This window comes from Corvus kubaryi, unplaced genomic scaffold, assembly GCF_017639235.1.
Source record: "Corvus kubaryi isolate FWS band 111438036 unplaced genomic scaffold, C.kubaryi_AGA036_p1.0 37397, whole genome shotgun sequence".
NCBI classification, from domain to species: domain Eukaryota; kingdom Metazoa; phylum Chordata; class Aves; order Passeriformes; family Corvidae; genus Corvus; species Corvus kubaryi.
This window is the reverse complement of record NW_024581136.1, coordinates 14,422,222-14,434,468: the sequence shown is the minus strand read 5'-3', so window position 1 is coordinate 14,434,468 and position 12,247 is coordinate 14,422,222. Positions and strand designations below refer to the sequence as shown.

At 39.6% G+C, this 12,247-nt stretch overlaps 1 protein-coding gene across 2 annotated transcripts in view; it reads right to left on the bottom strand.

Annotated features, from left to right (window-relative positions):
* Positions 1-542, bottom strand: part of PEX5L (peroxisomal biogenesis factor 5 like) — a 108,330-nt gene extending 107,788 nt beyond the window's left edge. Inside the window, exon 1 of one of the 2 annotated variants that reach the window (XM_042042471.1) lies at positions 459-542. The gene's annotated coding sequence lies outside the window, so the exon portion shown is untranslated. Of the gene's footprint in view, positions 1-188; positions 411-458 lie in introns of those variants that run through there. The other variant, XM_042042481.1, reaches the window with a different exon arrangement.
* Between the last annotated feature and the right edge of the window lie 11,705 nt (positions 543-12,247).

Below are 12,247 nucleotides of genomic sequence, written 5' to 3'. Positions count from 1 at the left end.
CCCTCCCTCCGCAGGGGGAGCGCGCAGCATCCAGGGAACGCGCGGAGCCCCGCGGCCACCGGGCGGAGCCCGCCGGGGTCCCGCTGGAGCCGCGGTCCGCCAGCCCCACCGCCCCGCCAGGGCTGGCGGCTCCCACTGCCGACATTAAAAGAAAAAAAAAAAAAAAAATCACGGAAAACAAGCCATACTAAGCATAACAGCAAAAAATGGGAGCGTCCCGGAGCCAGGACTCGGGAAAACGTGGATGTGGCACAGGGAGCCTCCGGCGGGTCGCGAGTTTCGCCTCCGCGCGTGGAAGCGGAGGGGGCGCGCAGGGAGCGGCTCCGCGCGCGGGCGCATCCCGGGAATGTTGCTGCCTGCGGAGCGGGGAGCGGCAGCGCCGCGCTCCCGGCCCTGCCCCGCCGCTCCCACGGCCGCAATTAACCGGGTTTCGGCAAAAGGATCGGCCCGGGCCCTACCTTGTGCTCTGCGAATGAAGAGCGAACGTGATCTGTTGTAATTCTCAGAAAATATCAGGAGACTCTTGTTCTGGCTTGGTAGTATCGCTTGGTAGCGTTTTTCAACGCTTGCCAAAGACACTGTTATATAGGCAAAAATCTGGCACTGGCCCGTGCCTGCAAATTCTGACCTTGTAAACTGGCACGACAGGCCTGGCTGAATCCTGCGGGACACTTGCATCATCTTGGATCCAGCTATTTTCTCTACTTCACCTCAAACCTTAAACTCTGAATCTGCTAAAAGGAGCAGATTTTTCAATTTCATCGTAAATTTCTGTCCTACCCAGTGTATCTATATTCAGTAGCACAGAAAACCTCCAGCGCCTGGAATTTGCTAGATTGTGTAACTTCTTGGCGTTGAGCTCTCAAGTTTTACTATTAAACTACACAAAACTTTATGATGCTTTTGATACACCAGAACAATCCAACCTTAAGCATGCTCCTGTACTAGAACAGTGCAAAATAAATTTCTTATTCCTGAAACCAGCACATTTGTATCATCACAGCTCTCATTTCAGCTGACTAAATAAGCCTTTTTGAACTGTTCCCATTCAGCTAAAAAATGGATTTTTGCAGAACATGAGTTCGTAAAGTCGTCAGTGATGGCACAAGCAAAATCTATCCAATTATTTTTTTCATTTAAGCTTAAGAGTTTTATCTTTTAGATAGCAAAAGTGACAGTTCTCTTAAATCCAGTAAATACGTATCCAGCTCACGGAGATTTTCAGAGCAGCCAAGGAGTTTTGCCATGTATTGGTGATAAAAGGAAATAAGAAATGAATATTTTTTGTCTAAATCCCTTAAGCAGCTTTGAGAACCTCAATTAAGAGCTGATAAGCTTAAAATACTTCTTTGGGATTGTCCATACATGTTAGACATATATTACTGTAAAACTTCACAAAAGGTGACTGCACTTAGATAGGTGAAAATATCAGATTTAAATTATCATGGTTTCACTTAAAATACAGAATATGGAGTACAGGTTTTTCAGATGTAAATATTTGGATGGCTTTTTCCTCAATTTAGAAGTTGAGGTCTAGGTAAAAAAAAAACAAGTTGTATTTAAACTTGGAGCCCTTTGTGTCTTTGCTGTTTCTTGAGATTTATTAGACTCTTTAGCTTTAGTAATCTTGAAGGTGCAGTTTTTCACTCTAGCTAGAGTAGATCCAGAGCATCCATCCCTGTAGCTCTGTGCAGGTTTTCTATAGTAGCTGAATGTTTCTAAGGCACTTGAAAATACATTTTTCTTATTGCTTTTTTTGTTGTTATTGTTGTTTTAAGTCTGAGGCTCTTGTGATTTTCTCAGGGGGAAGCTGGGGAAAATTTGTCAATGCCAGTGTGTAGCAATATCTCCATTTTCTAAACCTAAGTATTTGCATCTTGATTTAAATTTTTCCTACAGGGTATGAAAAAGCACACTTATAGTAGAAAAGCTGTTAGTTTAGGAATGGTTATTCATGCTGTGTTATTTATAAGTGAGGGACAAACATTGGTAGAATTCATCAAGATCCCTGTGCTAGAGATTGATAGTATAGTGTGTTACAGGCATTTTTCCTAACGCATCTGAAGCATTCGTTGCACAATTTGTTGATGCAGTGGCATATTGATGTCACATTTTGGCAGGATCTGAGTGATCCAGTAAAGCCAGATAGATCCAGCTTTTGCCTTTTCCCTTAGCGGGGCCTAAATCTCTTGGCACTGGTCAGTGAGAAAGCTGGCAAAGCAGCAGTCGGTGCAGAGGAGGGATGGAGGGAGATGTGTGCAGGGACAGAGGGCTGGCAGGGGCACCTGCTTGAGGGGCTGTTCTTCAAATACAGTTGAGTCCAAGCCACACTCACAGTGCTGTGCTTTCCACAGGTGTCAACTCTGCCTTTGCTCTCGCTCTTCACAAGGAGAAGGCTCAGTGAGATTGTTTCTCTCTCCATCTAGTCCTAATCTGGAAACAGTGCATGATCCTTATTGCTCAGTTGTAGTGCAATTTAAAAAATGCAGTGATGGGTGGCACAGAAAGCATTAATGTGTAATTCTGTACGATACATATAAAGGCAAGTTCTTTACAGATTAGAAACTGGTGAGTGCTGGGATTCATGATCTTTGTGACTCTGCTCTGTTTATGAATGTGAAAATTTGTTTTGTTACAGGGCATTGTGGTCCCTTTTGGTCTATCTGTGTGGCTGCATTAATATTTGAACCAGTGATGTCTGTGTGCTACGAGCTCTCTAACCTTTGTTGTTTGTTATGGCAAAAATGGAAAAAATCATGGCAGAAACTATGAAAGTCACAATGTTTGTTAAGAAAAAGAAAAGTCACCATATGGCTCAACAGATTTTAATTAATATTAAATTGCCAGGGAAATTTTGAAGGAAGTCAAATAAAAATCCTTTATTTTACAAATAAATGCTCCGATTTTGTTCTTGAATACATTTGTGGGGCAATTGGGACTATTAGGAAGCCTGAAGACAGTAATGGGAGTGCAGAGGCATTCTCAGAAATACAAAGTTCACAAGCTCATTTTGGAGAAGCTGGCAGCTACCTAGCTACTGTCAAAACCCTGACACTTAACTACCCCTGGGGGATGGTAGATATTTCACTCCTTTAAGCCTTACTGATATTTATGTCATCCTGTAAACTTAAAGAAACAGTCTTAAATCACTGACTGTGAAACTGCACGAGGCAATTTATATAGATTCCAAGTTAACAACAGTTATTCTAACATTCTTCATGAACACAGTGATTGGAATGACAGGGTCTGTGGTTTCCATAACGAGAAACCACATGGCAAGGGTCAGTCATGATTTTTATTAGGAAAATCTTGCACTGGTAAACAGGCCTGCACACTCCATGTAGAAAAGTGAAGATATCCTCAATGTGTTGTGTGCAACAAAGTGTTCAGTGGACGAGTTTTAAATGCAAATTGAGGGGGATGAGTTGTAGCATTGGAGGCAGCCATAGCCTGTGATGTGCTTTATTCCTACAGCTTTGGAACTGAGACTTGGAGGGGCCGCTTTGGGGAACTTGTGCCTCTGAATGCCCAGCAGGTTTTATCCATCACTCAAGGGTGCATCTCAGATGTCTCTGAATCTCTGGGTGTTTCTCATGTGTGACAACAGATTGTGTTGCCAGCATCCACCAATAACACATTTGGTCATAAAGATACAGATTTGCTGCTTTGTTCAGTAACAGATTAATGTTCTGGTGCATATATGTTGTATAAAACATCATTCTATTAGCTCATGTAACCATGGAGATAAGTAGTTTGCATACATGGAAACTCTTTGTGTTCATTTATGCCTAGTGCCTATATTTTATTAAGAAATAGATATTTACAAACGTAATTACTAATAAATATTTTCTTTAATGCTATTTTTTGCTAACTGAGAATAATTGGCCTAATTTGCGAAAACATGGAGCTGATTAAAGATTAACCACTGAAAATAACCTAGCTTATTCTTAGACTCAAGTGAGGTGCAAAAACTGTCAAAATTAATATAGCAATAGTGTTAAACTTTATTAATAACATACAATTAGGATTTGTAATATTGTTAGTTCTGACAGATTCTAATTACACTTTATGCTTTGTTTTCTAGTGGCAGTTATAAGGTATGACTGGTACAACCACACATTAGTGAAAGTGCTAATTATATTATGTGTGTTTACACGTTCCTTTCCCATGCTAATGTGCTTATATGTGTTTAGGGAGTACATATAAAGAAGGTTTTTGGGATTCTTTACATGATTTAATGAATAATAAATTTGAACAAGACACAATCAAAATTAATTTTAAAAAGCTAAAAAATTTTGCTAATGATGCATATACAATGTTCAATTAAAAAGACTCGCTTTAGAAACCACCAGTCACAGTAACAAATGGCAATTAGATTGTAACTAGTGCGAGTGGAATACTAACAGTATAATTCTTCATTATGTTGGAGTCACACCAGTTTTATTCTTCTGTAACTCTGTGTCTGTTAGTAAACACCAGCCTAGAACTTGTCAGCAGAATGAAGAATGTAATAGATTATAACCAGCATAATTACAAACTCCCAGTCCTGTTTCAGTTGGAGTTTGGAATGTTTCCAGAGAGGGAGACTCGATGCCCTCCCTGTGCAGCCTGCCCAGTGCTCTGCACCCTCAATAGGAAGTTCTTCCTCATAGAGAGGTGAAAGTTCTTGTGGTTTATTTTATAGGCGGTCTGTGCCACTCCTGCCCATATCTGAAATAAGTGCTTTGCAGGAATTGTGACTTCCTTGGGAAAAGTGAGCTCTGAGTCGGTTTGCACTGAGCTCACCTTTCCCACTTGCAACGAGCTCAGCAAGAGCTGCTGCTGCAATGTGCAGCTGCTGAGAGAGGATACAAGCCATGATCATAGACTAACACATCATCCACATCAAATCATCAGACCAGAAGAACAGGAAATTGCCTCCCAGTAGGTCTGTCCTGCCTTCACCTCGTGTGGTTGTGTTTCTTAGCACCATAGTTACTGTTGTTTGTCCAGCCACACAGTCAGTTCCTAGCACAGGAGGTTTTGTTTGCAGAGGAGCTGGTTTGGATGTGCAGTGACACTGTTCTCCAGACAAAAATGCCTCATACAGAAAGGATCATCTGCCAGTGTCGATAAAGAAAAGAGGAGATAGCATGTCTTTCCACTCTCACCTGATTGCAGATCCCAAGAAAGCTGCATGTAAATGGCCAAATGGCCACTGCTCTTAAGTTTTCCTGAATTTGGACCCTGGTATGTGTCTGCTGAAGTCAACACAAACCTTTTGCTGACTGCATTGAAACAGAGTGTATGGATAAGGGCCTCATCTATACAAGTGCTGCAGGTTTGTAAACCAACCGTTCCTCATTTATGAAGTAGAAAAAAGTTTCATAGAAGATTTAGAATCTCCAGGGATGCACTGATACTGCAGTTGCTGTGATTGCAGTGTAGCACAAATGTATTGGGGTTGATTCTGCAACCCCTTTTGAAAGTCTTAGAATGTGGAAAGCCCACAACCCCACAGATAATCAGCTCCAGTTCTTAACTATCCTACTATTTGAGTTTTTACTATTGACCTTACTTAAACATGCGCTGATGAAGTTTATGCCCTTTTTTCTATTTACTTTAGACAAAATTGATGTGAAGAAGGATATATTCCATTTTATTTTGTAGCTGCTCTGTACACATTTAAAAAAAAATATTGCATCTTCCTGTAATTTTCTCTTTTGTAAAAGATTAAGCAATGCCACTTTCTTAAACCTTGTCCCACAGGTTGGTTTTTCTAAGTCTTGATCATCTTTTTTGTTACTTCTCTTAGACTGGCTTACTTTAGTAATGACCAAGCTGGACAAGTACCAGAAGAAACTCTTCATGTGTGTTACATGCAGTATTTCTGTTTCTATGTCCCTCCATGAGGTATTGCAATACCAGGATACTGTTGAGTAGTGTTAAGCTTGTTATCCTGTTACCTTTGGTGATGCTACTGAGTCATTTTCTCAGCGACTGTGTTTTTTGTGGTTGATTAGTCCTCCCTAACTTCAGAATGTTAATGCTGTACTTAACCACTTGTATCCTACTTCTTCAAAACAATTTCTCCACTTTACCCAGATGCTTTTATACTTTGAGCACATCCTCATCTTATTCTCTTGAGGTTTTTCTAGATTTATGTTCCCTGCAAATTTAACTAATATGTCTTCTATTCCTTTAGCCAAATAATTAATCAAAATATGCTGAATTATATGCTGGAATGCCACTGAGGAAAACCCTGTAGTTTGACAGTGAATCATCAGTAACTGTTTTCTGAGTAGAGCTAAGCAATCATTTAAGTGGGATTTTTCTAGGCTATGTTTCTCCCCAGCTTTTTATGACTATATTGTAAAGTTCTTATTAAATATACCTGTTGTGTTTTGCCTGCCTGTAATACCTGTGGCAGTATTGTACAGAAAAATCAGTCTCCATTGCTAATTACACCTCCCCTTATTTTCATCTAGATATTATAATTATTTCCTTGTTGATGACAATATTTCTGCTGTAACTAGAAGTAAGCTTCCTAGCTCTTTTCTCCCCTATTTTTAATGCTAAGCACTGTGTTTGTACCTGTTCATAAGTTCTGTTTAATGCTTCTGAGATTGCTTCTATCTATGCTCAGAGTGTCAGAGGATGAATTTGAGCAGGTGGAGTATTCTGAAGACAACTAACTTGCCTAAATACTTTCAAGCTGGTGTTTTCCCATTACTGGTGTTAGGTCTGTTATGCTTCCAATCACACCAGACCATCTTAGGTAATTGAAATCTCTTTTTTTTTTCAGATACCAGTAGTATTTTAACTTCATATAGCTCGCTGGAAGGTACAAAATGTATTTTAGAGGCTGCATAAGTATGCAGGCATTTATCTACTTCAAGCTCCTCATGTCTGTGGCCGGATGGATGGCAGTATCCAGCCTGGCTGTGATTTACAGCTAGCTTTGGTGTATCTGCACTGCATTGCCATTGCATCAGTAAACACATAAATTTATCCTAAAGTAGGAAAAATTGCTTAGATAGAAATCTTCCTTATAGAGTTCGTGAAAGTCTGGCTTAAATGGTTTAGTATTGCTAAAAATGTTTATGCTGTACTAGTACCTAGAACATGCTGGACCTGAAATGAAAGGAAGATTTGAAAGGATTTTCTTCTGATCATTTTTTTCTTGGTTACAAAAATTCTCTCCAGATCTCAAAGTGAAAATTTGATTCTTTAATCAGACTTTATCCACTAGTGATTGCTGGTGATACAGATGAGACATAGTCCTCTTACCATATTAACTGCTTCACTGTTTGTTGTACTTAACAAACCTTCAGAAATTACTGGATTCAGCAGAGCATCCATTTAGAGCAACTCCACGTGGTTACTGACATAAGGGACTTCCTGGCAGCAAAAGGTTTAATGTTGCTGTATAAATTCAGGGCAGACAGCATGAAAAAGATATGAGAGTACTTTGTACCTCAGATCCTGTTCAATACAAAAGAAAGAACGATTTTTATTGAAGTAGGAATATTCTTACTCACTGGAGAGGTACTGCAACACAGAGGAATTAGATACCTGGATGTTAAGAATTGTGTTTAAACTACAGATCTCGAAGCATTTTGGGAGTAAGTGCTATTATCAGCATTTTGAGCAGGTAGAGAAAGAGATTGGGAAATTCCATCACTGACTGTGGAGGTCGTTAAACAGCTACTGTCCAAGCTGAGACATTTTATGATCAGCAGTTCCAAAAACATTCATCAGGGAGTATTCAAGGAACTGCTTAAGAATGTCTCTGGACTGTTAATGTTGGTTTTTATTAATTGATACAGCACTGGGAAGGCAAATACTGTGCCAGAATTTTAAATAGGATGGCTTCTTAATTACAGGCCTTTCAGCCTGGTGCCAATCTCTGGCAAAATAATGGAAGACTGATATGGGGTATTATTAGCAAAATAATCAGGAATAATGTAATATATGGCTGTTCTTATTGGTTTATGGAAAATATATCTTGTTGGAATAACTCAATAACTTTCTTCTGATATATGAGATTTGGTTGATGAATGTTGTAGTGCTGATGTAATGGACTTTCTTGGGGCATTTGTCATGATACCACACAACGTTTCATTAAGAAATGAGAATAATGCTAATTCAACTGGGCAACATATTAAAAAAGACCTAAAACTGCTCATCTGGTAGTCTTAATATCCAAAGGGGGAATTATGATCTAATAGACTCCCTTAGGGACTGTTGGGTCATACTCTGCTTCCCATTTCTTTTAAAGACAAGAAAATTATTTTAAAAATAATTAATGGTAAACTTATGTAGATGGAATAAATTTGGGGATTTTGGAATAAATTTAGTGTATGAAGTGATTAATAAATCATATACACTTCAGTAAAACTGAAGGTAAAGCCCTGTCCTTTGCAGGGCAAGGAACTGGACTTTGATGATCTTTATGGATCCCTTCCAACTCAGGCTATTATATGGATCTTTGATTCTAAATTATATTTGCAGGCTGAATGTCTGACCTGAGAAATAATAACTGAAAGGTATGTGGGAGATCATGATAGATAATTGGGGGATGTAGGGTTTTACTGTCGCACCAAAGGCTTAAAGGTGGCCTAAAGAGAAACTTCCAGCAGTAATGATGGAGCTATCCTGTGTCAGGAGGGATGTAACTTCAGGAGTCAGGAGTAACTTCACCAACAGCTGAGTCCATGTGAAGATACAGATTCATGTGTCAGAAAGGAATAAAGAGTTAGTGAAGGGTTAGAGTATGATTAATAGACTGGATATTCTGTGCAGTAAGATACTCAAGGACTTGAACCTGCTTAGTTTAAGCAGAGGTAATTTGTCCCAGCCTGTGTGTATATAAGGCACAGAATATGAGGCTGGAAATCTTTGACATAGCAGTTATAAGGAAATAAAATGGTGTAAAGTTGGAAGTTAGACAAAGGTAGACTCTAGGTGGGCATTTCTGTAATAATGGTAATCAAACCATTTAAATTGTTTATAAGGGACCATTGTGGGTTTTCTGCCTGGAGTTTTTAAAATGAAGATTCCTTGGGTTTTATTTTTTCTGAAAAATATATTCTACTTCAAGTAGGAATTGATTTAGACTGAGCCTATAGTTGTGTTATGGGAACATTGTGTAGTGTTATTGATCATTGTGTTATTGATCATTGTTAGAACTGTTTTTGTCATTTCTAAACTGATTTACTCACAACAGAATAGTACCTGTTCCTGCTGATTCCCAGCTTACAGTGTTATCCTGCATACTACACAACTTCCTACTAAATAAGAGAAAGGCTGGAATTTCTTAAATATATGTTTCTTTACACATGCATGTGCATGTGAGAGTCCTGCTTCCATGCTCAGTGTGGGAGGTTGAAGGGAGCTCTTTCTCCATCTGTGCACCTTACCCAGGAACAGTTCTCAAGCTGTACTTTGTGCTGGGTGAGTGCAGCAGGGCCAAGATGAACCTCAGTCTGTTGTCTCTAGACAGCTGATATCACTCTGAAAGGGTTCTTCTTGGAAGCCAGGGCTGCTCTCCCACATGCACCCCATATCAGATGAAGAATGTGCTTTCCTCAGTTCCCTTGGAGCCATCAAAGCTTTTTTCATTACAATTTTTGGCTTTCCTATGCTGCACTGGCTCCCAAGTCATTACTTTCCTCTGCTGAGCTGGAAGTTCGTGTTTCAGATGCTGATTTTTCGTAATGTGTGTTCAATTTCAGCCCCTAACAATATTTTTTTATTAATGATGAGTCTTTCTTTTTTTCCTTTTTTTTTTTTTTTTGTACTGGAATACCCATGTTGGTTAAATAGCTCCTATCCCACAGATCAGGAATTGTTTGCTGACACACAGAAAATGTGTACCACCAAAAAGGATGTAAGGAAAGACTCTCCTGAGACTTGTTTTTGTGGGATCCTGAATGTGTGTCTGTCCCACCAGCTCAGAAGGCCAAATCTTTATGTCCTTGCTCAGATACTTGGATATGAGAGGTGCTCTGAAATTGTTCAGTCCAGCTGGGCCAGTTCCGGAGTGATTCAGTGTCACTCCTTAAGTCATTTGGTATTCTTTATGTTTGATGTAGTGTCATGTGGAGAGGCAGCACAAGGATCCCTGTGTTTTACCACATTTCACAGCAAGAAGGGCAGCCATGCAGAGAAGTGTGTACATCACCTCGTTGATAAGAGAACACATCCCCATTTGATTCCAGCACAGGCTGTGGAGGGAGCTGTGATGGACACCTGCCAAGGGAAAAGCTGCAGGGTCACCAGTTATGGTAATACACCAGCTTCAGTTCAACTTTTCTTCTGCTGTTGCAGAAATAGCAAGACAGGATTAATAGCAAGGAAGTAACTCTTGAATAGAAGGAGTTTGTAAATGTCAGACTCAGTGTGTCAGACTAGTCTGCCACAAACAAATTCTGCTGCATTTTTCCTTATGGATTTTCTGTCATTCACAAATAACCTGTGTTTCAGGCTCATTATGTAATGGTTCTAGGCATATTCATAGCAGAGGTATTCTTTTTGACTATAGAGAGGGAAAAAAGGCATCTTTTTTTCGGTTGTTAACAAAATAGTCATCTGAACGTATTGGGATGTGTAGATGGTAGCAGACAAAATTTGACTGGGGCTCTTTGACAAAGAGAGAATGAAAAGCTCACTCTGGATTTTAAAGATCTTTAAAGAGCATCAGCAGCAATCAGGTCTAACAGGCTGAGATAGGGTGAAAATAATCATTTACATCTTACACTTACGTGAGGAGTATCTCTGTAAAGCAAGTGATTAAAGTGCACACTGGGCTCTGAAGTCTGTCTTTTGAAAAACTGATTCTTTGAAAGCTGCCTTCTAGTTTGTCAGTGTCAGGGAAACCAGTTTTATTTTAGGAATTCTTTCATGTCTATATGATAAAATAAGACTCCAGTGCAGGGGAAATATTTTTATTTTGGCTTTGGGCCAGTTTGACTACCTGTCTCGATTGTCAAGAACAGAATAAAAACCCCGCTGGAATAAGAAGAGGCTATTTTCAAAGCAAACATGACTGATACAACAACACAAGACTCAGAGAAAGGCATGGGATTTGCACTTACAGATCTCTTGCTGCTTTTGTAAATCTAATCCCAAAAAATAAACCTTCTCATTACAAACTGCTATGTAAAAGGGATTCTTCACAGTTGGGCAGCTGAATAGAGCCTAAAAATAAAGCTTTAAAGGACAGTTGTTACAAGTTTTCACTGTTCACATTTTGTTTACTTTTAAAGTGAATATTCGAGTCTCAGAAATGATGAATTTTCATAATTTTCAAAAAGAAACACTTCCTCACTTTGTCAGGGATATTACCTGGTCATGTAAACTGAGGGCTTAGACCACAATTTATAGAATCTAACCTTTCCTAGCACTGTTTCTCTTTAAACTTGTCACTAGCACAGCCTCCCTACTGCTGCTTTCTCAGCTGTAATCTGGGGCGGTGTGTGTGCATGTCATTAGCTGCACATGTCCCAGGGCCAGCAGAGAGTTATAAACTCTGATAAAAAGCTGTTACTGACAACCCCTCTTAATGGGGGATTTCAAATTCAGAAAGTAACAAGAGCAGATGTGATCAGGAAAAAAGCAATGACTAACAGATACAAAACCACAGAGCTATAAGAATAAATACAAACAAATCATTGTGCTGTGCTCACTTTCATCATGACAGACAACCTTTCACTACAAAAATACATACACAGCAGTAGAAGCTGGAAAATCCTGGAGCAGATCTTCAGCAGGGATAAATGCTCACAGCTCCATGACAACAGCATTGTGATAATTTATACCTGGCAAAGGCCTGCTCTTTACAGAACAACTCCACCTCTTTTTGAGTGGAATCCATCTTTTTGCAGAGAGGTATTTACTTCCTCTGGTGTAGGCTTAACAAGTAAATCCTGCATGAGGGGTTGGAAGGCAAATAGGTCTTGTGCTGCTTTGCTGCATCAGAGTATTTCACCTGCTGTGTTGTTGCATTGTTCAGATGAACGATTTGGCCTCCAAAGAATTCCTAATTCTTTGCTAACTAATGTGAAAGTCAGCTGGTGTCCCTTGAGATGCTATAATTAAGATACAGCAGATGTTGAAACTTTTCTTCAGAAGGTACTAGTGATTAAGAGATCGTGTGTAGTAGACATATGCATTTGCTTAGATACAAGGGAGAAAATAGGGGTTATGTGAGATCCCTGTTTCATGAGGCAAGGAGGAGGATGCAGTGTGTGCTGGGAGATTTGTT